At 35.4% G+C, this 23,640-nt stretch overlaps 3 non-coding genes across 3 annotated transcripts; all 3 read right to left on the bottom strand.

Annotated features, from left to right (window-relative positions):
* Positions 1 to 4,630: 4,630 nt before the first annotated feature.
* On the bottom strand, positions 4,631 to 4,702 carry Trnah-gug (transfer RNA histidin (anticodon GUG)). Its single transcript has one exon. It is a non-coding gene; the product is annotated as a tRNA-His (tRNA).
* A 628-nt stretch (positions 4,703 to 5,330) lies between these two features.
* Trnah-gug (transfer RNA histidin (anticodon GUG)) lies at positions 5,331 to 5,402 on the bottom strand. Its single transcript has one exon. It is a non-coding gene; the product is annotated as a tRNA-His (tRNA).
* A 1,024-nt stretch (positions 5,403 to 6,426) lies between these two features.
* Trnah-gug (transfer RNA histidin (anticodon GUG)) lies at positions 6,427 to 6,498 on the bottom strand. The gene has a single exon. It is a non-coding gene; the product is annotated as a tRNA-His (tRNA).
* Between the last annotated feature and the right edge of the window lie 17,142 nt (positions 6,499 to 23,640).

Here is a 23,640-nt window from a genome sequence, read left to right as displayed (position 1 = left end):
TATAGATATTTATTATGACATATTTATCAATCATGGACCCTTGTTGAGGTTCGTATAGTGTTATATCACCCTGGCCCCGATAACTCGAACAAATGTACAGACTTAAGTCGAAACTTTATATTTTCACCTTATCTAACTTTTATGAAAATGTACGACTTAAGACAGTTTTTGACTTCAGTTTGTTTGGAGAAATCGGGGCCAGGTAGAGTTATATGTAGTTTCTTTAGCAAATGCTAAGAGAACTATTTTATTATATATGTTCATGTTAATTACAAGGAAAGCGATGACCAAAGGACGCCACCCTGAAAAACTCAATTTTTTGGGTATTTGGATTTCACAAAGGAATATTAAATTAGTGTTTCTAAAATGGAAACACCTAGTGAATATGATATATATAGAACTCCATGTGATCAGGTATTAGCCAATGGGAAAGGTGGAAAAATCAGAGCGTATTTTATATTTATATCTGTTCTTTCTTATCGGATATCCTTTTTGCATATCTGGTCTGAATTACAAGATATTCGTTAAATCGTGTAATATATATGTCAGATATCCATCCAAGATACTGGTTTGTGTTTAAGATATCCGGTAAGTCATTATGATATATAAGTCGGGGTATCAATGTAAGTTATCTGGTCTGTATATTTGTAAGATATCTGGTCTGTACATTTGTAAGATATCTGGTCTGTACGTATGTAAGATATCTGGTCTTTACATTTGTTAGATATCTGGTCTGAATATATGTAAGATATCTGGTCTGTACATTTGTGAGATATCTGGTCTGTACATTTGTACGATATCTGGTCTGTACACATGTAAAATATATGTTTTGTACATTTGTAAGATATCTGGTCTGTACATTTGTACGATATCTGGTCTGTACATATGTAAAATATATGTTCTGTACATTTGTAAGATATCTGGTCTGCATATTTGTAAGATCTAAGATATCCGTTAAGTCGTACCTATAATAAGTCTACCGGATATCCATGAAAGACATCTCGTCTGTATATAAGATATCCGTTAAGTCTTATACTATATCTGTCGGAAATCCATGTAAGATATCCCATCTGTAAGATATCCGTTAAGTTGTATGATATATCTGTCGGATATCCATGTAAGATATCCCATCTGTAAGATATCCGTTAAGTTGTATGATATATCTGTCGGATATCCATGTAAGATATCCCATATGTAAGATATCCGTTAAGTTGTATGATATATCTGTCGGATATCCATGTAAGATATCCCATCTGTAAGATATCCGTTAAGTTGTATGATATATCTGTCGGATATCCATGTAAGATATCCCATATGTAAGATATCCGTTAAGTTGTAAGATATCCGTTAAGTCTTATACTTTACCTGGTAGAAATCCATGTAAGATATCCCATCTGTAAGATATCCGTTAAGTCGTATGATATATCTGTTGGATATCCATGTAAGATATCCCATCTGTAAGATATCCCATCTGTAAGATATCCGTTAAGTCTTATACTTTACCTGGTAGAAATCCATGTAAGATATCCCATCTGTAAGATATCCCATCTGTAAGATATCCAATCTGTAAGATATCCGTTAAGTTGTATGATATATCTGTCGGATATCCATGTAAGATATCCCATCTGTAAGATATCCGTTAAGTCGTATGATATATCTGTCGGATATCCATGTAAGATATCCCATATGTAAGATATCCGTTAAGTTGTATGATATATCTGTCGGAAATCCATGTAAGATATCCCATCTGTAAGATATCCGTTAAGTCGTATGATATATCTGTCGGATATCCATGTAAGATATCCCATCTGTAAGATATCCGTTAAGTCTTATACTATATCTGATAGAAATCCATGTAAGATATCCCATCTGTAAGATATCCGTTAAGTTGTATGATATATCTGTCGGATATCCATGTAAGATATCCCATCTGTAAGATATCCGTTAAGTCGTATGATATATCTGTCGGATATCCATGTAAGATATCCCATCTGTAAGATATCCGTTAAGTGGTATGATATATCTGTCGGATATCCATGTAAGATATATCGTCGGTATATAAGCTATCCATTAAGTCCTACTTATAAACGATCTGCCTGAGATCTATGTAAGATATATCGTCGGTATAAGATATCCGGTAAATCATACTTGTAATATATCTGCCGGATATCAGTGTAAGATGTTTTATCTGTTTAAGACATCCGTTAAGTCTTGTGTTAATTATATCGGATATATTCCAAATGGATATCCCTCTAAGATATCCTTGCTATGATATCTATCGACGCACTGGACCATCTGACTTCCCAGTCATTATACAATTCACCAGTGGTCCAGGCGGACTCCTCATTGATGCGTAGATAACGTTAGATTTTCCTGTCATTATCATTATTTAATTCAATATATCTTGTATAGAACAGTATTACAAAAGGTATTCATTTTACGCTGGACTTCATGATAATGGTAAAATCGACATCAGCGTACCGAGTGGCGCTTTAGTTTGTCATTGGTTCCTAAAACAGCCTTTGTGTTGTCAAGTATCAAACCATTGTTTACAATTTTATTAGATTTAATATCGTTACCAACTATAGACGTTAATATGAATTCATTGTTCCTCAAAATAAAGGACTCTTGAAGTTTGAATGAACAATTCTGTTTTGGCGGATGGGATTTGAATAGGAACTCGTTACTGTTGCGGAAGTATACATGCGTGTCAGTCGGCGCTCAAGAATAAATCGAAATTAAGGATGACGATATTGCGTGTGCATGTCCTATTCTGGCCACGTCCAAATAACGGCGACGGTGCACAGAATTCATCTCAACTTCTTATAAAGCAATGGCACTTATGTTCTATACTTTTCATAATTTGTGTTAAAAATCATAACGCGGATTAGTTGTAATATGTATACGGGGGACTATAATTACCCTCGCTGTTAGCATATACATCATCTACACGTGACACACCTGTCAATACCTGACGAGCCATGAAATTGACATGTGATCAATTTCTGTTGTTTAACATTGATAGTCAATATAATTAAAAACAGCTGTTTTGAACGACTTCATTCAAACGTTTCGGGTAACGGGACACTATTTAAATTTATACTACTGAAATACATCTACAGAAACATATATACTATATACATGTAAACACACCACGCCTTACATTGTAAATAAACCTACATTGCATACCATTGTATAAGCCATAGAAACACAACATATTTTGGGTAGGTCTGATTGTCACATGCAATGTATATGTCTACTGCACGAGGCATACTCCTGTGTTACGCCATCCAATACATGTTTAGTGAACTTTAAATGCAATTTACAATATAGCATGAATGGTCGTGTTTAGCGAGTTTTCTAACAACCGACACACGCTTAGTGAATTTCTATGTTTAGTGAGCGTCTGACCCTATTTAGTAAGCATCTCACATATTTTAAGCTTTTGCTATCCAATTTATCAGTTAGTAAAACACTTGGAAATTAATTAAACATCAAAATTTAGGTAAGTATCAAGCATTTTAACGAGTATATGTGGTTAAATGAGCGTCGGTCAGGTAAATGTACATAATAACTGAGCATCTGGTTGTTAAGTGATCTGTTAAGTGATCATCTTATGATGAAATGGGCATTTGGCAATAAAATGAGCATCGGTCTGTTCAGTGAGCATTTAAATGCTCTTCCTTTAGGTACAGTGTATAACATAAGAAGTATTAGATAAATTATGTAAAACTTATGCTTGTCTATTTTTTAAAAGGATCGTACTTGACTTTATTATCTCACAGTGAACTGATCAATAAAAGGAGAAATAAAAAAGGTTGGAAAATTAATCGGCCGTGCCGTAACAACGATTGACACAGCTTGCTGCCATGACCAGGTTATATTATTTTACCCGAAAGGTTTTATAGATATGAATGAGAGGAGTCGAAGATATAATGTTAATATTATTTCATAAAATTATTTGCATATACTATATATTATAATAATAATGAGTCTAATATCTGAAATATAGTAGAAAAATAATCCACCGTGCCGTAACAGCGACTGACACAGCTCGCTGCTGTGACCAGGATTCTAACCTGGGTTGTCGCGGCCACAACGCGAAGTACTAACCACTATACGATCACAGCTACATTGGCGGATGTGCTACGAAATAAAAATACAGGTAATAATTTCTGTAAAGCAAGATAGAATAACGAAATTGAATACTTTGTCTGCTTTACATGACTTGCATTATTTGATAGAAAAAATGAGCCTAGTCGTTGATATAAAGTAAAACATATTGCATAAAACTGTTTGTAACACGCTTTATATCATAGTAATGAATTGTAAATTATCCAGACTTTTAAATCAATGTTATATTTAATGCTCATTCTTTATTTGAAAAAAAGAAATAAAGAAAAGGGTATTTGATTCGAAAGTTAATGAAGTCCATCAATCCATTTGCCAATACCGATGATACATGTACAAGTTATCTGAGACATACTGGCCTAAGTTAGGATTTTGAAAAATAAGTAAAAATAAATTAAAATAAAATTGGTAACTAAAACCTCGTTAAAATCTTGAATTTGAAAATTGGAATAAAATGTACACTGAAAGAAATAATTTTATAGATATGAAAAGAAAATTTTGCCGTGACCAGGATTCGAACCTGGGTTGTCGCGGCCACAACGCGAAGTAATTACCACTATACTATCACGGCTTCTGTCAGCGGTATTTATACACCCAAGTTAAGAATGGTGTGTTTCAGATGAAATGTTCACATTAGTATTGCATCATTATATGTTATCATTTACTACAGTATATATCTGAATTAGCTCTGAATAGGTAAATGCGCCTAAATAAAAGTAAAAGGCTTAGAAACGCATTTTCACACACATTTTAATGTAAAATTATCATGTATTTTTCTGTAATTCATTCTTAATTGGTTTGTGTATCTGCATTGATATTTGAATTCATTATTGTATTCTAGTGTTGAAATATTTTTGTACACATATGACCTTATCTGGTCGCTGTGTATCAAACTGGACTGTAATATACTGAAAGACTTCAATATAATTTACGTTTTATAGATTGTACCGAAGACAATTGTCCAATTTATAAATAAAAATAATCGGCGGTGTTAACAATGTTAAGAGAATTAATCATTAAAATGTTATATGTTCATTTACCTGTGTTATGAAAAAACTGTATGAAATTTATTGCTTATTTAAAAATCTTTTATCAAAAACATGCTAAATATAACTATAACGAATACATATGATATATCATGAAAGAAAACAATAAAAAAAATAATCCACCGTGCCGTAACAGCGACTGACACAGCTCGCTGCTGTGACCAGGATTCGAACCTGGGTTGTCGCGGCCACAACGCGAAGTACTAACCACTATACGATCACAGCTATATTGGCGGATGTGCTACAGACGAACAATACGTGTAATATTTTCTGTAAAGTAAGATAGAAAAACTAATCAGAATATTTGTAACTACTTTACCTTCTTTGTTTTATAGACATGTGGAGTCGAAGATTTAAGTTAAAATTATTTCATAAAACTATTTGCAAGGCTATGTAATAATAATGAATAAACTCTTAAAGATGCTCCACCGCCGACAGAGCATAAATGATATTCATCATTTGAACAATAACTGGTATTAAATCATGTTTATACATGCCTAATTAACACAAAAAAGTAATTTAAAATAATTTATTTCGCCATTGGTGCATACGAAATCAGTATTTCATTCCATATAGAATATAGTGACACGGAATTTTTTCGGGATGCAATTAATTATTTTTCATATTTTTAACTTGAAGTAAAATTAGAAGCTCAAACTTTTCAATGGTGGTAATGGTGTAAAGTAAGTAACTTTTGTAACTGAAGAAAAATACTAAATCGTCTGCTCCCGTTTTTGATAGTGAAAAAATACCATTTGTCAGCGGTGGAGCATCTTTAAAACTCAGAAACTCTTAAAATTTTTAGTTTTGAAGTTTTATTCATTGCTTATTTCTTCATTTGAGGAGAAACAACGTAATCGGAAAGCTATTTTAATTATAAGTGAAAAACCCCAATCAATCCTGATTCTAATATAATATGTCAGATACTTTTGTCCTCATATGACCTTATCATCTCATCGCTTTATTTATATGTTATGTTGTAATAAAATGAAACACTTCAATGTTGAATACATTAATTTATTTTACTGAACTTAACGTGTTCAATATATAAATAAAAGGAATCGAGCGGTGTTAGACATTGCAAAGACAGTAAATCATATATTCATGTCCCCACATTAAGAAGTAAAATATAATAATTAGTATTTAAAAAAATAATACAAATCCTGGAAAACATAACATTATGATTAATACGGAAAAATAACGGAAAAAAATAATCCACCGTGCCATAACAGCGACTGACACAGCTCGCTGCTGTGACCAGGATTCGAACCTGGGTTGTCGCGGCCACAACGCGAAGTACTAACCACTATACGATCACAGCTATATTGGCGGATATGTTCCGAGGCAACAATACATATATTTAAAGCTGACCCGCCGATAGCAGTATCACGTGACCTTGTAACCGGCGTTGAGTTATTGCTTTGTGTATGGTAGTTTGATCTACTGGTAACCATTTCATTGTGTGTATTTTCACGTTTTGGACTGTATATTCTCTCAAAATATGACGAGGTATTGTAGCGTTTCTTTTAGTGACTTAAACATGCCGAATACGATCAATAGCTTGTGGAGTATGACTCGCTTCGCTTGGAGATATAGGAAATATCAATTTTGAGCGGCATGGTGTAGTGTTGAATGTTGTTATAAATTTCCACGTGATTACTGATTGTCTAAGTTGTGTAAATCATGTTTATTAGTTTTGAATGTAAAGCACTACGCACCGATCGACCAGAAATATAGGCTAGTAGGGATCGATAGGCGATACGTAAATTATCTACTTTCACTTTACGTACTGTACATGTTCACATGCACATCGAACGTGACGAAACCGATTCACCAATACACACTCGTGACACTAGCATAGAAGCAAACTTGTTACACAACCTATCGTGCAATGTCTAAAATGTCATCAGTGACAAGAATTAAATTTTATTTTAATCAAATGTGTTTGTTCTACCGACTCCGTCTGATAAACTGTGACGTTCATTGTTATATATTTCTATTACTGACTGGCAAACAGTTCTTATTTAAAAAAACAAAAAAACAAGCAAACCAGAATTTTAAGGCATACACTATTAATATTAGTTTGGTATATGATGTAATAGAGTGGTTATTTTAAAATGACGATATGAATATTTTGATTTACCAAGTGTTATTCATATAGATCTATACATTGTACAAGTTTTACTCCTCTTTCTTTTGTATTTGTAGTATCATTACAATTTACATTGGACTTATATTTATACGATGAGTAAAATGTAAGATAGTGAAGCAGACTCATGCAGAAATTTGACACATATCTTCCATTTTCGCAGATCAAAATACCCGTTCCTAATTTGATTTTGGAAATTCATCTACAAATGTATCTACTCATTCATTCATTCATTCATTCGTTCATCCATCCATCATCCGTTCATTCACACCTTCGTTATACATGTGTTATGTATTTATAAAATATATTTTATTTATTTGATAAGCAATTTTTGCCAGTATATCATTCAACTATTATTGTTTGAGACAGGAGCTTTGAGACCTCAACAGTATTCCTCATTACGATATCCCTTGCTTCTCTATCATTGTGCCCTAAGCCCTTTCCCAAGCATACATGACCTTCTTCCTGCTGCCTCCCCCCCCCCCCCCCCCCCCCCCAAAAAAAAAAAAAAAAAAAAAAACCACTGTTATTCATCCTCTAGATTCTCCCTTGGTCCCCAAGCTATTGTATCAATGTCTATCTTCCATGGTTCTCCTCGTCCTTCTTCTCTGGACCTCCATCCTGGCCCCTTTCCCCTAACTTGCTCTCCATCCTGGCCCCTTTCCCCTAACTTGCTCTCCATCCCCTTTCTGTCTCCAACCCTCTTCCTTCGTTATCGTCCCTTTCCTATCATCACATTATCACAAATCATCGTTTATTATTGTTTTACCCTAAGCGTTTGTTTGCCCTCGTTTCTTTTACCTCGACACTTTTCTCTACATGGACATGTATTACCTAACCTTCATCCCACACCCACTTATTAGCTCACCTGGTCCAAAGGACCGAGGTGAGCTTATGGGATACCGCAGCGTCCGTCGTCCGTCGTCCGTCAACAATCGACTTCTTCTCCATAACCGCTGGTCGGATTTCAACAAAATTTGACTGGTAGTATCCTTATGGGCTACTAACTGAAAATTGTACAAATGATGGGGCTGACCCCCCGGGGGCCTGAGGGGCGGGGCCAAAAGGGGTCAATTTGGCTATTTCCATATAAATGGCTTCTTCTCTGAAACAAAGCATGAGATAGCACTAATGCAATAATCAATAGTAGTATCGTTTTAGGGTGGGGATTCAAAATGTACAAATGATGGGGCTGACCCCGGGGGGCAAATGAATGGGCCCCGGGGGCCTGAGGGGCGGGGTCAAATGGGGTCAATTTGGCTATTTCCATATAAACGACTTCTTCTCTGAAACAAAGCATGAGATAGCACTCATAATGCAATTGTAGTATCGTTATAGGGTGGGGATTCAAAATTGTACAAATGATGGGGCTGACCCCCGGGGGGCCTGAGGGGCGGGGTCAAAAGGGGTCAATTTGGCTATTTCCATATAAACGACTTCTTCTCTGAAACCAAGCATGGGATAGCACCCATAATGCAATTGTAGCATCCTTATAGGGTGGGGATTCAAAATTGTACAAATAATGGGGCTGACCCCCCGGGGGCCTGAGGGGCGGGGTCAAAAGGGGCCAATTTGGCTATTTCCATATAAACGACTTCTTCTCTGAAACTAAGCATGGTATAGCACCCATAATGCAATGGTAGCATCCTTATAGGGTGGGAATTCAAAATTTCGCAAATGATAGGACTGACCCCCCGGGGGTCTGAGGGGCGGGGTCAAAAGGGGTCAATTTGGCTATTTCCATATAAATGACTTCTTCTCTGCAACTAAGCATGGCATAGCACCCATTATGCAATGGTAGCATCCTTATAGGGTGGGGATTCCAAATTGTGCAAATGATGGGGCTGACCCCCCGGGGGCCTGAGGGGCGGGGTCAAAAGGGGTCAATTTGGCTATTTCCATATAAACAACTTCTTCTCTGAAACTAAGCATGGTATAGCACCCATAATGCAATGGTAGCATCCTTATAGTGTTGGGATTCAAAATTGTGCAAATGATGGGGCTGACCCCCCGGGGGCCTGAAGGGTGGGGTCAAAAGGGGTCAATTTAGCTATTTCCATATAAACGACTTCTTCTCTGCAACTAAGAATGGAAGAGCACTTATAATGCAATGGTAGCATCCTTATAGGGTTGGGATTTGAAATTGTACAAATGATAGGGCTTACCCCCTGGCCTTAAACGGCACTATAAACGTGGTCAAAAAGGTCAATTAGGCTACTATTTTCATATAAATTACTTTGTCTCTGAACCTATGTATTGGATAGCATAATTGTATGGTATCAATAGCATCATTGTTTGGTTGTGATTCAAAATTAAACTTTGGGAGTCAATTTTGCTTATTTTTCTAATTGTCAGAGTCTTGTGATGATTACTAACAAAAAACCAGGTGAGCGATACAGGCCCTCTGGGTCTCTTGTTTATAATTACCTGGCCACGGTCCTCAATAACCTTCTGACCAAAAGTTTACGGAGCGAGACATACATGTAGGCGCTACCCTCGACCTTCTTACCTTACGACTCCGTTTCTCGGAAGTTTTTTTCCATTTGCATGACCCACTATCTCGAAGACATTTCCGGCAATCTTCGGAAATTTTCAAGTATTATATTTTTTCCGAGGATTGCCGGAAATTTCTCCGAGATATTACAATTGTCCATGACCATAACTATATAAAGATTATTCTGTCCTTGACCTTGGCTCTCAATATTCAGTGAATTTATTTCACGTGTTTCTCTCGAGATCCCTTGCAAAGTGTCTATGATCATATCAATCTTTAGAGACCTTACGCCAACGACAGATATTTACGTCAGAAATCGTTCACACTAACCCCCGGAGTGAATCCCGGTCCTTATTGATCCGGCTTCCAAATATTCGGATAGGCTTTCTACCTTTAGAATTATCCATGCTTTAACTTGGGTCCTTTTGAAAACAGATTTGCTCAGGCAAGGCCGATCTCCGCCATTATTCGCATCAAGTGAATTTGTTAGGTGCCTTTTATCCCTCGAAGTCCAAATTAATTTCAAGCCATTGCAATATGGCGCCTAAATGAACACATAACATTAGTCGCCCGCCATCCACAGCTGAGCCTAGGACTCTAGTTATTGAAAGTAAACAATGTCTTTTCATTGGGTTTCTTTGCTTTTCTAGATGTTTAGATCCGCCATTTTTGGCATCGAAAATTTCATTTCCGCAAATAGAGAACGTTTTAGAAATGAAGACAATGGCCCTCGCTGGAAGCAGAAGTTCTTCTTGGACATTGAACACGACACTGATAGCATTCATGCACGTGAAAAGGCATGAGACGAAAAGGTATCGAGCGTCATTTCAATGCCAGGGGATTCCAAGAAGTACTCCATTTCAATTTATTTTCTACATAGTTTGATGCGTTTATTGTCCTTATATGATAGTTTTCTTGTGATTGTGTCGGGGAACAGTGCTATTGGGATTTTGCGTATACGCACTGACCATTTGAAATGAAGTAGTTTCTGTATTAAGCCGTAGTCAGAGTTTCTGGTGACCCTAGTACCACACTTAGACACTGTAGCATACACATTAATCATATCATTTTCTGTCTATAAATAGTAAATTCTATCAGTTTTAAGATACCTTAAAGCATTACCGCTTTCGCCTAATTTAACATCTTTTAAAGAACACGATTTGACCACGTGTCGTGAGACCATATGGATAATTAATAACTCAAGCGTTTGTGTGATTAAGGCAAATTAAAATAAGCGCGTAGCGATTTTGCAAGATGGCGCGCGCTTGGTGTCAATCTGAGGTACTACGTGTACAGTATAATGATTTGTCCAGAGGTCACGACAGCGCGAGCGGTCATGAGGGTCTAATTATGACATCAAGATCAGATATATGTTTTTAATTACTCGTGAATGGTTGTGATAGCCACCAGCACGCGCCGAGAGTAGGACCTGTCACGCACATTTTGAAAAGAAACACAGGTTCATGAGGCTGGCGGAGGGATGTAAACAATTGTAGATCGAACTTTGTGCTAATCAGATATGCGTAGTGTAAATAAATTTTTTGGCGTGCGATTTATTTCGCGAATTTCGCGATCCAAGTCATTATTGAAATTTATTTTCGCAAATTGATATCAACATCATTTTCAAGAAAATATTTTGACAAGGATTTTTTTTTCTTTTTAAATCCACGAATTTTTAAATATAATCTTCGTGAACTTGTTTTGAAATTAAAATCGCGAAATTTGGTAGCCGCGAAATAAAACGTTGGTTTCATATTACAGTACCATTTACATACCAAACGTAGGATATTGAAGCATCTAATGCATATTTCAGACTTTTGATGTCTATTTTGTTCTCTTTTAGTCCTCCTCTTTACGAAACGTTTGACATATAATAATTAATTGCATCCCGAAAAAATTCCGTGACACTATATCCTATATGGAATGATGTACTGATTGCGCATGCATTAAAGGAAATTAAACTATTTTTATAATATTTTGTGTTAATTAGACATATATACAAACGATTAAACACCAATTATTGTTCAAATGATGAATATCATTTATGCTCTGTCGGCGGTGGAGCAACAATAAGCAATAAACTTCATTGGGGTATTCTATATCCTTTTTAAATCCTATTAAATCATGCTCAACCGGACCACCAAATAAAATATTCAATAGGCCTTTATACAACAAATGGCTTGCTTAACGGAAAACTTTCCAATAAGCACCATTTGCAATTCTTGTCGTCCACAACTATAACAACCCTGTACCGAGCCTTATCGCCATTTTCAGCCACTGAACCAAACAATCTTCCCCCTAATAGTATTAATTTAACTCTTAATTGCGAATCTTTACAAAAGGGAAGAGATTTTGATCTATGTGTAGGCTTACAAAAGATTTTCCCTGCCTCCCTAGTCACCAACAAAGGCTATTCGCTGAATTCCCCTATCGCGCGCGCATAGCCCCTGTAATAATACTTAGCTTCTTTTGAAACTAAATTGTATTTCATGGAATGTTCTAGATGATACTATTCATGGTGTCCTGTCGAAGGGATCTGTACGTCTTACTTATAATAGTCCTTCATGATTTATGGGCCTTGGTCTAATACGGAAACTATACAAGCATTCGAAAAGGATGATCTGGGCCTATTGTGACGCGCTCAGTCGACGGCGCGACTCTCCGCTCCACACAATTGCATTTATCGGATTAATAAATTTTCAACGTTTAATTATAAGATTGTCTATTCAAGCTCAAACAGCCAGCAAAGATAGTGGGATGACGCCTTTTCTTTTCATGATCCTGTTTCTAAAAGAAAAACTTGCAATACACGTTACTGAATAGTCGCCCTTCTATAATGTGGCCGTTTGCGAGGTCCCAGATTTATGGTGACAATTGACTATATATATATAATGTCGTACATAACTTCAAATGCTATAAGATTATCTTTCCTCGCTTGAAATTACATGTGTATCCTAAGTAAAGCATTGATTAACAGTCTGTTTGTAGGGAAACAATTCATTCTAGGGTTTGTACTGATCGAAATCTACTGTAAATATAAATTCCGAATGCTTCAGATCCAAATTTTATTTACTGCTCTCAGACAAACTTTCGTTTTAAATGTTTCTTATATATCTGTTTTGATATTGCAACTTTACTTGGTGCCCTAAGCAGTAGACATATGACCTATGACCTTTGACCTCAGTTGACATCATATGTTGACCTTTCACCTCTTAGGTATTGAATTGGTGTGTTGAATTTTGGCAAATGATTCAGTTGTTTATGCTTACCCAAATTGCCGTCCGTCGTCATGACTCAACATTACCTTGACTTTTAACCTTTGACCTTATATTTGAACCATGACCTTCAATGCGTAAATGTTGGCCAATTAGTTTTAGCTGTTGGTAAAAACATAGATATAGTCATTTACATGTAAGAACTATCAGATTTTGGCGTTGACTAAAACATATAGTAACCGTTAACATTATAACGGTTCCTAACATGCACACCAGCTTTCCAAATCAGAGTCACGATGTCTCTGCAAGACCCACATGTAGCAACACGTTGGTTTCGAGATACCAAAATGACGTGGGTAAAGTACGATTTACTGTCGACTCATACCACCTTCCGGTGATTGTGACATCACTATTTCACGTCATTTACAATAACTGGAAGGTGAAACCAATCGAGAGTAAATCGTACTTAACCCACGCCGTTTTTGAACTTCGAAATCGACAAACTATTCCACGCGGGTCTCGACATCGTAACGGAGATGTAAGGAACCTTCATAACTAGGTACCATGTTTCTCTGTTGTTGAGATAATCAATACCAGAATATAAAGACTGTTTACGTGCTCTTAGATTCAACTCAAATCCAAACTTTTATGTTTACAATAAATTCGAATAGAAAAGAACCCATTTCGACTAGTAACACAAAAGGGACGATATTGACATCGTTAGGTATATTGTATGTTACATTTAGCAGGAATTCTATGCTCCTGTATTTCCTTTCTTTCCGGATAGAAGATAAACTCCAGGCGCATTGTAAAAATTAGAATGAACCTTTGGACGGATCACCAGCTTCAACGTAAAGCCTATGGATTTCTCGCTGATTAATCTTCGTTGATTACACGGGCTTAATGGCGAAATGTATAGTGTCCAGTAACTGTTTGTATGTGTAGAGGCGACTGCATTGTAAGCAAACACAATTGCGCCCCTTTCAAGTTAGTGAAACCTTTTCATATTTAATGAAAATTTGCTCTATAAAGATTTTCTACTGTATTTATTAAATCCAATGGACCATGCTTGCCAGCTTTCTCGTTATACAATACCAGCAAATACACTAATATAATACACATTCAAAGCTGTTATTTAGCTTAACACAAATTAAAGGTATAAAGAAACAATATGGTCTTGTTTCGAGTTCAATGCTTAATAAATCGTCTTTGTGCGACAAAAATGCTTTTATATTCTACTGCAAAGCGTCGGCTCTTGATGCCTATTGGCATTTACAGCGGAGGACTAGTGATACCGACAGAGGCTCCGGACGGAAGGATTCGTGTTTCATATTTGTAACTTAGTATTAACTACATGTTTCCGCCGGAAGTATGGAAATGGTTCTAATTTGAAGTTGTTTGTTGCTCTTAAAATCATTTCCGGTTTTTCATGTTTGCGAGTTTTCGGGTGTTTCTATTCTTACCTTTATTTAATTCAGACTTTTGGTGAAAGCAAGCCTACATGTTAGTGTGAAGATTTTGACTGAAGATCTATGGTGTTTCAACATTAATGGACAAAATATTCAGATAAAAAACCAACAACATCAATATTGGGCGATGTGAAGTTCTATACGAAGACGACATTTTGAGAGTGAGTAGATATGGTACTCTATTTTGGCCGTATTTCATGAAAGCAGGCTTTTCTCTTAATCAGCGACCATTGCTACCAAGGTAAGATATTTCCAAATTTGTTGCTCAGTTCATATTCTCAACAATACGTAAAACTCTTAAAACTCTTATTTTTTACTTCTTAATTCAATCGTAATTCAGCAAGCAGTCAACAGCGATGCGCCACCTATCGGCAGTTACACACCTTGTTTGCTCCCTGTCGATACACAAACTGTGTCATAGACTTGATTATCTGAATTAGTAACAATTCTCTCCGCTAGGCTGCGCTCATATTTTCGGAAGGAAGTCTTATGCAGAGAATAGAAAACTAAATGGCAGGCAATCCATATTACTAGCCGAGAGAGATGCAATACCTTCCCTTCTCAAAAATGAGACGCCATCTATCGGCATTTATATATGTAGGTGGTGCCATCTACTGGAAGAGACATTTGTTTGGTTGATGACCTCATTCAATAAGGAGATAGCAACAAAAGACAGCGCTACCATCCGGATAAGACAGATAATATATTTGCATAAATCAACATGAAAGCGCCATCTATATGGCGGCAACTTCTGTTTGTTCCAAATCAACATTCTGCAGGTTGCTGCTATCGATGCAATCCGTTTAAAACATTATAACAGGCATTCAGTTGATTTTTACACAAAGAGAATCACATTTGCAGAAAACTATAAAGGCATCGATTTTTAAATATTTCATTACTTGTGACAAAAGGGAACGATTTTGAATTTAAAACATGCTCTTTTATGAAAAGTAGAGATTAACGAGTATCTGATGGTTTGATAAATTAATCATGTCGTAAAATTATGAGTATCGATTTAACTCTTAGTCCGTGAATTTGACAACGAGAGATATTGAATAGAGAGACATTTTGAATAGAGAGATTGTTTTAATATACGTGTACAATGTAAGCACTGTTTGTGCAGATTATGTTTTAGTTACAATAGTTAGGGCTTTATTTGGATAAACTGGCGTTTTGTTTCAGGAACTGCACGTGTTTGCTAGTTTCCAACCGTCATATATATATTATATGGATGCATTCTTCAGTACATTTAACTGTTTTGGCTCTAAAACAGAAAACACATATGTATATCAAAAGTTATTTCATTTCCTTTGTGGATATTCTTTAATTCAAACATTTTCGCAAAATTTGAATAAATAAATAACTTTATATGTTGTATAGTGACCGAGAGGCTTTAGTTTTCAACCCGAAAAAAAGATGAACAAATTCATTATGTTTGAAGAAAAGAATATGCAACAAAAATATTATATAATAATGCGCGGTCTTGCCGTAGCGAAATACCAAAAAATTGTAGTCGTTTCAAGCTCTTCCGAAATCAGACATATGAGCCATGCAAATGTGGTTTTCTTATTTTCTTAAACAACATAATATATTTTAATTTTCTTAATGTTTCTTAATATTGATTAAGTAGGAATGAGTTGATTTCAGTCGTACAATTGAGCGAAATGAATAAAACTACCTAAGCTATGGTGGCCGACATATTGGTATCCCAACAATCAACTACTAGCCATCTACCTCCATGTTAAAAATTCAAAACCTGTGGCTTCCATGCTCTGATCGTTAGTGCATGGTTTTTCAGTGAGTACTCTGGCTTTCTTCATTCACTAAAATATACCATGTTCTTCAATGATCCTGACTGTTAGTAAAAGATTGACAAAATATACCACAAGTAAATAAAAATTCTTTTATTGTTTAAATATTCGAAAATAGTGAGATGTTTCCATCCTACAATTAAAACGTAAAGCTAGAATACTCACAACAGGTGATGAATTTCTGTAAAGTATAAGACAGACACGATGTACTAAATAACAATACTTCTAATGTTAAAATATTTAAAATTAGTGAAATGTTTCCATCATGCAATTAATACAAATTAACGTTACAACACGCGAGACAGGTGATATATTTCTGCGAAGTAAAAGACAAAAACGATGTACTTCATAAAAATACTTTTAATGTTAAAAATTTTGAAATTAGTGAAATGTTTCTGTCATACAATTGATACAAATTTAGGTTAGAATACTCAAAACATGTGTAATATTACTGCCAAGTAAAACTAAGACACAATATACTAAATAAAAATTCTTTTAATGTTAAAAATTTGAAATTAGTGAGACGTTTCCGTCGTTCAATTAATACAAATTTACGTTAGAATACTCGAAACAGGTGATATATGTTACCATATCATAAATATTACTGTACATCATGTAATGTAAGAATATTTGAAATTACTGAGATAGTTCAGTCCTTCAATTAATACTAATATAATGTCAAAATGTATTCGCTACAGAAGAATGAAACCTTATGTCCCTTTCAGACCTCTGTGTAAGGCGAGAAAGCCTCGAGCGTACCTTGCCGCTGATGTCTTGTTAGCTTAATGTATACAAAGTTTAGTGATTTTGTCAAGCAAACGAGACCTAAAAATCAATCTTTTATTATATCTGTGGTGTTTGTCTGACTCATAAATATGCCTTATTAACGTTAAACATAATCATCAAAAATAAACATTTTATTTAGTCGGTGTAAATATGTTTTGAATATCCTTGTATTAAGCTGAGTGATCTGGCCTCATCGCTACTCAGAGTTCTACCATTGTTATACTGACGGTAAGTGTTACAATGTAACTATTTAGGAATCACGCGGGCGTATAGTAAACTCTATACATGCGGCATTTCATTTCAATAGCTGTTTCTCTCCCTTTCTTCTATTAAAATGTTCGCTTTTTCAGCCCGAACACAACCCTTAGGATTACCAACTCCTTTGTCTATTGTGAGTAAATAAAAGGTCCATACAAACTCGCCGGAGACATGCTTATGTTTTTCAGTCGGTGTTTGGTAGATGGAAATTTACTATAGCGACATTTGACGTCTAGATGTGGGGATGTTTATCGCTGAGAGAGCTGAAGTTATGATATTTTCTATTCCTTGCTGGTACGGCAGTGCTGTCGAATGACAGGACGTGGCAGGGAACTGTGGAACGTGGTTCGAAGAAGTTGAAAGATAGAACTCGTCTTAGAGATAGAGGGGAGCTTAAGTGCCGATTTCTGGCTGATAAATACACTTTCAATCAGTGCAGGTAGTGTCAGAGAAATGTGGAACGTGGTTCGAATCAGGTGAAAGATGGAAGTCATCTCTGTAGTGATACTATGATTGAAAGACATTTAGTTCCAACTCCATGCTGATCAATACGCTTTTAAAGAGTTATTTTGTGGTAGGGTGTGTCACAGAACTGTGGAACGTGGTTCGAACAAGCTAAAACACAAGACTCGTCTGGAGGATGTAATGTTATGACTACCGAAGAGAGAATTAATTCTTGTGTCACTCTATGCCTTGATTGTACAACATCGCACTGTCAGCATGTGTCACAGAACTGTGGAACATGGTTTGACTCTTCTGACCTTGTGACATGGTTCGAAGTCGCTGTGGTCAAGATATGATACAAAAGAGTTGAGTTCGTTTCGAATCAGTAAATTGAACTATTCATGCTTCGACAACGCTGTATAGTAGTTCGACCAAGCTGGCAGACGAAACTAGAACAATTTTAAAAGTACTGAACTGTTTCGAATTTCTAATCAGCTAGCAGATAACACTAAGTCTAAAAAATCAGCAACGCTTGATGCTTTCGAAGTGAGTAATGAAACATAACACGAATTAACTAACAGAGACAAAATTCAATTTTCGAAAATATCTACTGATGTAGGTTTGAATTATACTCACTACTGGATATTGGATATTCGTTGTTTGTAGTTCGAACTATTCTGTGAGTGTTTTGTGTTTTGTGAGTCTTGTTTTATAAGTTCTCTCTGTTGTAAAGTGTACTATTCGGGTGTTTTACTCAAACAGATGTATTCGAGATCAAGGTGATGCTGATTTTGATGCAATCTAGCAAAAGAAACGTTTTGTGTGAATTTATCCAGTAGTAGAACGAATGACTTATTCAAATAAGTGGATGTTGTTGGACAATTTGAACCAGCAATGGGATGTTTGGAAGTCTTGCAGCAGGTGGTTCAGATTACCATTGCAAATGCTTTGAGCATTCGGCGATAGAAGATACCTTTTGGTGGTGTTTTTTACATTACAGAAAACTTTTGGCCACCAGAGCAGAACTCCACGTTACATCTTTATAAAGAACTATTCTTGTAGTTATTCAAATGAAGAGTTTCCATTAAAGACCTCTGAGATGTTGTGGGTGTTTTTTTCTTCAAAACCACACTCGACTCCAATAGGATTACACATACTCGAATAACTTGGATTTACTTCGGAGTTATCGGTGAGTTTATATTTTTCTTATCCTGTTACTCAAAATAATGCAATCGTCATTAATTTCCAAACATTAAAGTTTACCTCTCTATCTCTATGGAAATTGTATATTTGTCTTGGCGATTATTATGGCTTTTATTTTGAAATGGTAGAAAAAGAAGTTAAACCGTTGCAGTTTACAACTATAAAGTACATTAAACACTCTGATCTCGTTTCAAGGTCAATGAAAACTGAAGGTCACATGAGAAATATGTAGGTCATGGCATAAGATATTTATCTGTCAGAATGTCAAAGGTTTAGTTTGGACTTAGCGAGATGAGTTTTTGTGATTGTTGAATTTTGGCGTCATGACTAAAAATATCTATCTATAGTATTGAAGTTTGATTTCAGGAACAAAGTTAACTTTGGTTACATATTTCCTGGATATCTACATTTCGGCGTGTCTGGAAATGTTTCAGACAAAGAGCTCATGGATATCCCGACAATGTGTTCCTGGAAAAAAACCCATACATCTCGACTTTGTTTGATAATTTACTTTTCTCTCAGATCTTGTAAACAATAGCGATTGTTTTGTACCTTGAACAGATCACCTATAGAAATAACTATGTATTATTAATCAAAGAGATATGGATGGCTATTTATAGTGATGGCTGGATGTGTTTGAACTCAGTAATAGGATGAGTTTGTTGTTATCTAAAATGATTATTGATGAATTTCATTGTGATCCTGTGTTGATAGTATCTCAGTTGGTCGTACATGAGGCGTGCATGGCTCGGACTTCTTGGTTTTTATTAAGTTTGCTACACGTAAAGATGTGATGCTGTATGTGTCAGAGTATATTCAAGCCCTGTCGGCAATCGGGAACCTTCGGCACTTTCCGTAAACGAAAAATTATTTTAAGTATTTTCTGGTTTACAGGAAGTGCCGAAGGTTTCTAAATGGCAGTATTACGGCACTTTCACCAATAAATTTACCATTTTGATATCTTAAGCCCAATGGCCAAAATATTCAAATATCCAAGATTGTATAACTTCCTCTTGACCTCTATTTCGAGGCCGCAGTCATCCGCGATATTCGAGGAATGACTGTCACTGTCAGTATATTCACTCCTGGAATATGTTATATCAAAACTGAAGACTCTGCATGGAGCAAATGATGAGCAGGTAGTCTAGTCCTTTGATGTACATCAAAAGAAGCGAATAATGGTACAATGTGTGACTGTGAAGTCTGGCGTCTCTCTTTGTGTCTTTTGTCTCTCTGCAGTCCTGTAATTGGTCGGGTTTTTTTCCTCCTGAACTGCCTTAAGTTGTGCTATGAGAAAATTCAGGGGTGGACATAACGGCAGTGATAGTAACCCCTGGAGTTAGAGGATAGTTTCTGCCTGACTAATATAGAGATAGACGTCTGACTTCCGATGTAATCGGCAGTATGCTTCAGCGGGCCAACACTATAGAGTGGTAAATATGAATCTCTTTAAGTGGACAAATTTATATCTATTTGTCTGGATGTTTTCCAGAACAATAGAAGACAGCGTCAGACATATATACGTTCGACTATATCAAGTGAAAAAGTCAGAGAAATGAAATCAAAATCAAACTTCAAAAATCGTCCGTCAAATTACATCATAATCTAGTGTCAAAACCGAAACTGTCAACATCAGAAATACATCCGTCAGAATATGCCTAAGACATGGTAATGAAAATCAGATAGATTTTGTATGAATTTGTGCCAATTTGTGTATGAATTTGTATAAATTTGTATGAATTTTATTTCAAAACTAATCTAACATGACATTTACCTGTCAGAATGTCTCATGTCTGATGTAATGGCTTCAGGAGACTCGGTCTAATTTGTCCCCGATTCCCCTCTGAGATATCAGTAGCGAGAGGCTATTATCGATAACGTTTGCATTGAAGTAAGATACTGGCATTGTCCGTCCATGTTTATGTCCTTAGAATAGTTTGCTTACCTCCTCGTGTCTTTTCAGCGTCGCCAGACGACAGTTGAAGCACCTAGATTATTCTATTATACTCACCATAATTCTTCTTTACAAACGGAAGACAGTCTTATTGTCAATGCGCATGCGTCTATTCTATAGAAAAGTGACTTCACAAACAAAATTAAAAGTCTTTTCAACATGTTTATCTTTGCTCAAATACAATATAACAAAACCATCAATTGAATTTCAAAGGATTATTATAGAACACTGTATTTAACTTTTTGGATAGATGTTGTTTGATTTATTACCTGAATTTAACAACGAGACACGAATCGTACTGCTCACTTTAGCCCGCACTGTAGCTGTATTTACACTAAACTCGAGGCCCGTGTTTGGTTCTAAACTTATCGCTCTCCTGTATTGTCCGGACGTAAAACGCCTTTTGTGGTGCGGATTGAGACCGGCCGTTTAATAGTTATATAGAAAGACCACAATACAAATGCATAATTGACTGATTCTGTTTGAGTATATTGAGTCTCGTGTCAGCTCCAATACTTGTATTGGCCATATAAACTCCTAAAGTCATTCAATTTCACAACGCAGTGCTGTTGGTCTCGCTGGAATAAGGCGGTCTATAGCTATCTATCGGAGTAATACCTGTATCAGTGTGCATTGATGGACAGGACGATTTTTAAAACTTATATTTGATAAATACCTACTTACTTATATCAGAGGAGTGTGCTACGTCACAGGTGTGACGTCACAGGTGCGAGATGATTAAACCTGCCTCACAGGTAAGACTTTTAATTAGTAAATCGCGTGACATTGAGTTGTATATATGTTTAAGTACGATACACGTGTCCCACACACATACAAATATTCTTTAGCTGACAAATTAACAAAAAGATATTTTTTACTGTGAATTACATACGAAATACATGGTACAATGCTTTCTGAATGTGTCCTGTATTGAGTGGTATGTTTTTGAAATTTGAGTATATTTGTGCTGTTATCTCGTATTATCCTATATATCATGATTTTTTCTCTCCATATGATTTCGTGGATTGTATATTAGATTAACAATTTGTCCGTATATTCTAGATTCATGTATGTATACAGTGTACAAACATAATTATATAAACATTTTGCTTATTATATGACCCTAAAGAGGTTCGACTTGATGCCAGATAGCTACGGAACTGCTAGCCAAAAGTATCGACTAAATATTGAAGTATTTAATCAGCACATATTATGATGGTGTATTATAATTGAGGTGTCGTATTCTTCGTTGTGTTAGAGATAATGTATTCTAATGGTAATGTATTCTAATGGTAATGTATTCTAATGGTGATGTTTTCTAATGGTGATGTATTCTAATGGTGATGTATTCTAATGGTGATGTTTTCTAATGGTAATGTATTCTAATGGTGATGTATTCTAATGGTGATGTATTCTAATGGTGATGTTTTCTAATGGTGATGTATTCTAATGGTGATGTATTCTAATGGTGATGTTTTCTAATGGTGATGTATTCTAATGGTGATGTTTTCTAATGGTAATGTATTCTAATGGTGATGTATTCTAATGGTGATGTATTCTAATGGTGATGTATTCTAATGGTGATGTATTCTAATGGTGATGTATTTAATGGTATGTATGTATGTTGTAAATGGTGATGTTTCTAATGGTATGTTTCTAATGTATGTTTTATGGTAATGATTCTAATGTGCTGTTTCTAATGGTATGTATTAATGGTGATTGTATTAGTGTATTCTAATGGTATTTTTAATGGTTGTATTTAATGGTGATGTTTTTTAATGGTGATGTTTCATGGTGATGTATTCTAATAGTGCTGTATTCTAATGGTGCTGTATTCTAATGTGATGTATATAATGGTGATGTATTCTAATGGTGCTGTATTAATGGTATGTATTTAATGGTGATGTATTCTAATGGTGATGTATTCTAATGGTGCTGTATTCTAATGGTAATGTATTCTAATGGTGTGTATGTATGGTATGTATGTATGGTATGTATATAATGTGTGTATATTAATGGTGTGTATTAAAATGGTTGTATTATGGTATGTATTCGTAATGGTGATGTATTCTAATGGTATGTATTTTAATGGTGATGTATTCTAATGGTGATGTATTTAATGGTGATGTATTAATGGTGATGTTTTCTAATGGTAATGTATTCTAATAGTGCTGTATTCGTATGTGTGTATTCGTATGGTGATGTATAATAATGTGATGTATTCAAATGGTGCTGTATTAAATGGTAATGTATTTAATGGTGATGTATTCTAATGGTAATGTATTATAAGGTGATATATTCTAATAGCGATGTATATATGGTGATGTATTAATGGTGATGTTTTTAATGGTGATGTTTTTTAATGGTGATGTTTTCTTTAATGTTTTCTAATGGTGATGTTTCTAATGGTATGTATTCTAATAGTGCTGTATTCGTATGGTACTGTATTCGTATGGTGATGTATTATAATGGTGTTGTATATAATGGTGCTGTATTTAATTGTGATGTATTATAATGGTGATGTATTCTAATGGTGCTGTATATTAATGGTGATGTATTCTAATGGTGCTGTATATTAATGGTGATGTATTCTAATGGTAATGTATTCTAATGGTGATGTATTCTAATGGTGTTCTAATGGTGCTGTATTCTAGTGGTAATGTATTTTAATGGTAATGTA

This window comes from Argopecten irradians, chromosome 14 (assembly GCF_041381155.1).
Source record: "Argopecten irradians isolate NY chromosome 14, Ai_NY, whole genome shotgun sequence".
Taxonomy (NCBI): Eukaryota; Metazoa; Mollusca; class Bivalvia; order Pectinida; family Pectinidae; genus Argopecten; species Argopecten irradians.
Note: the sequence above shows the minus strand (reverse complement) of the source record. Positions and strands in the feature narration are given on the sequence as shown.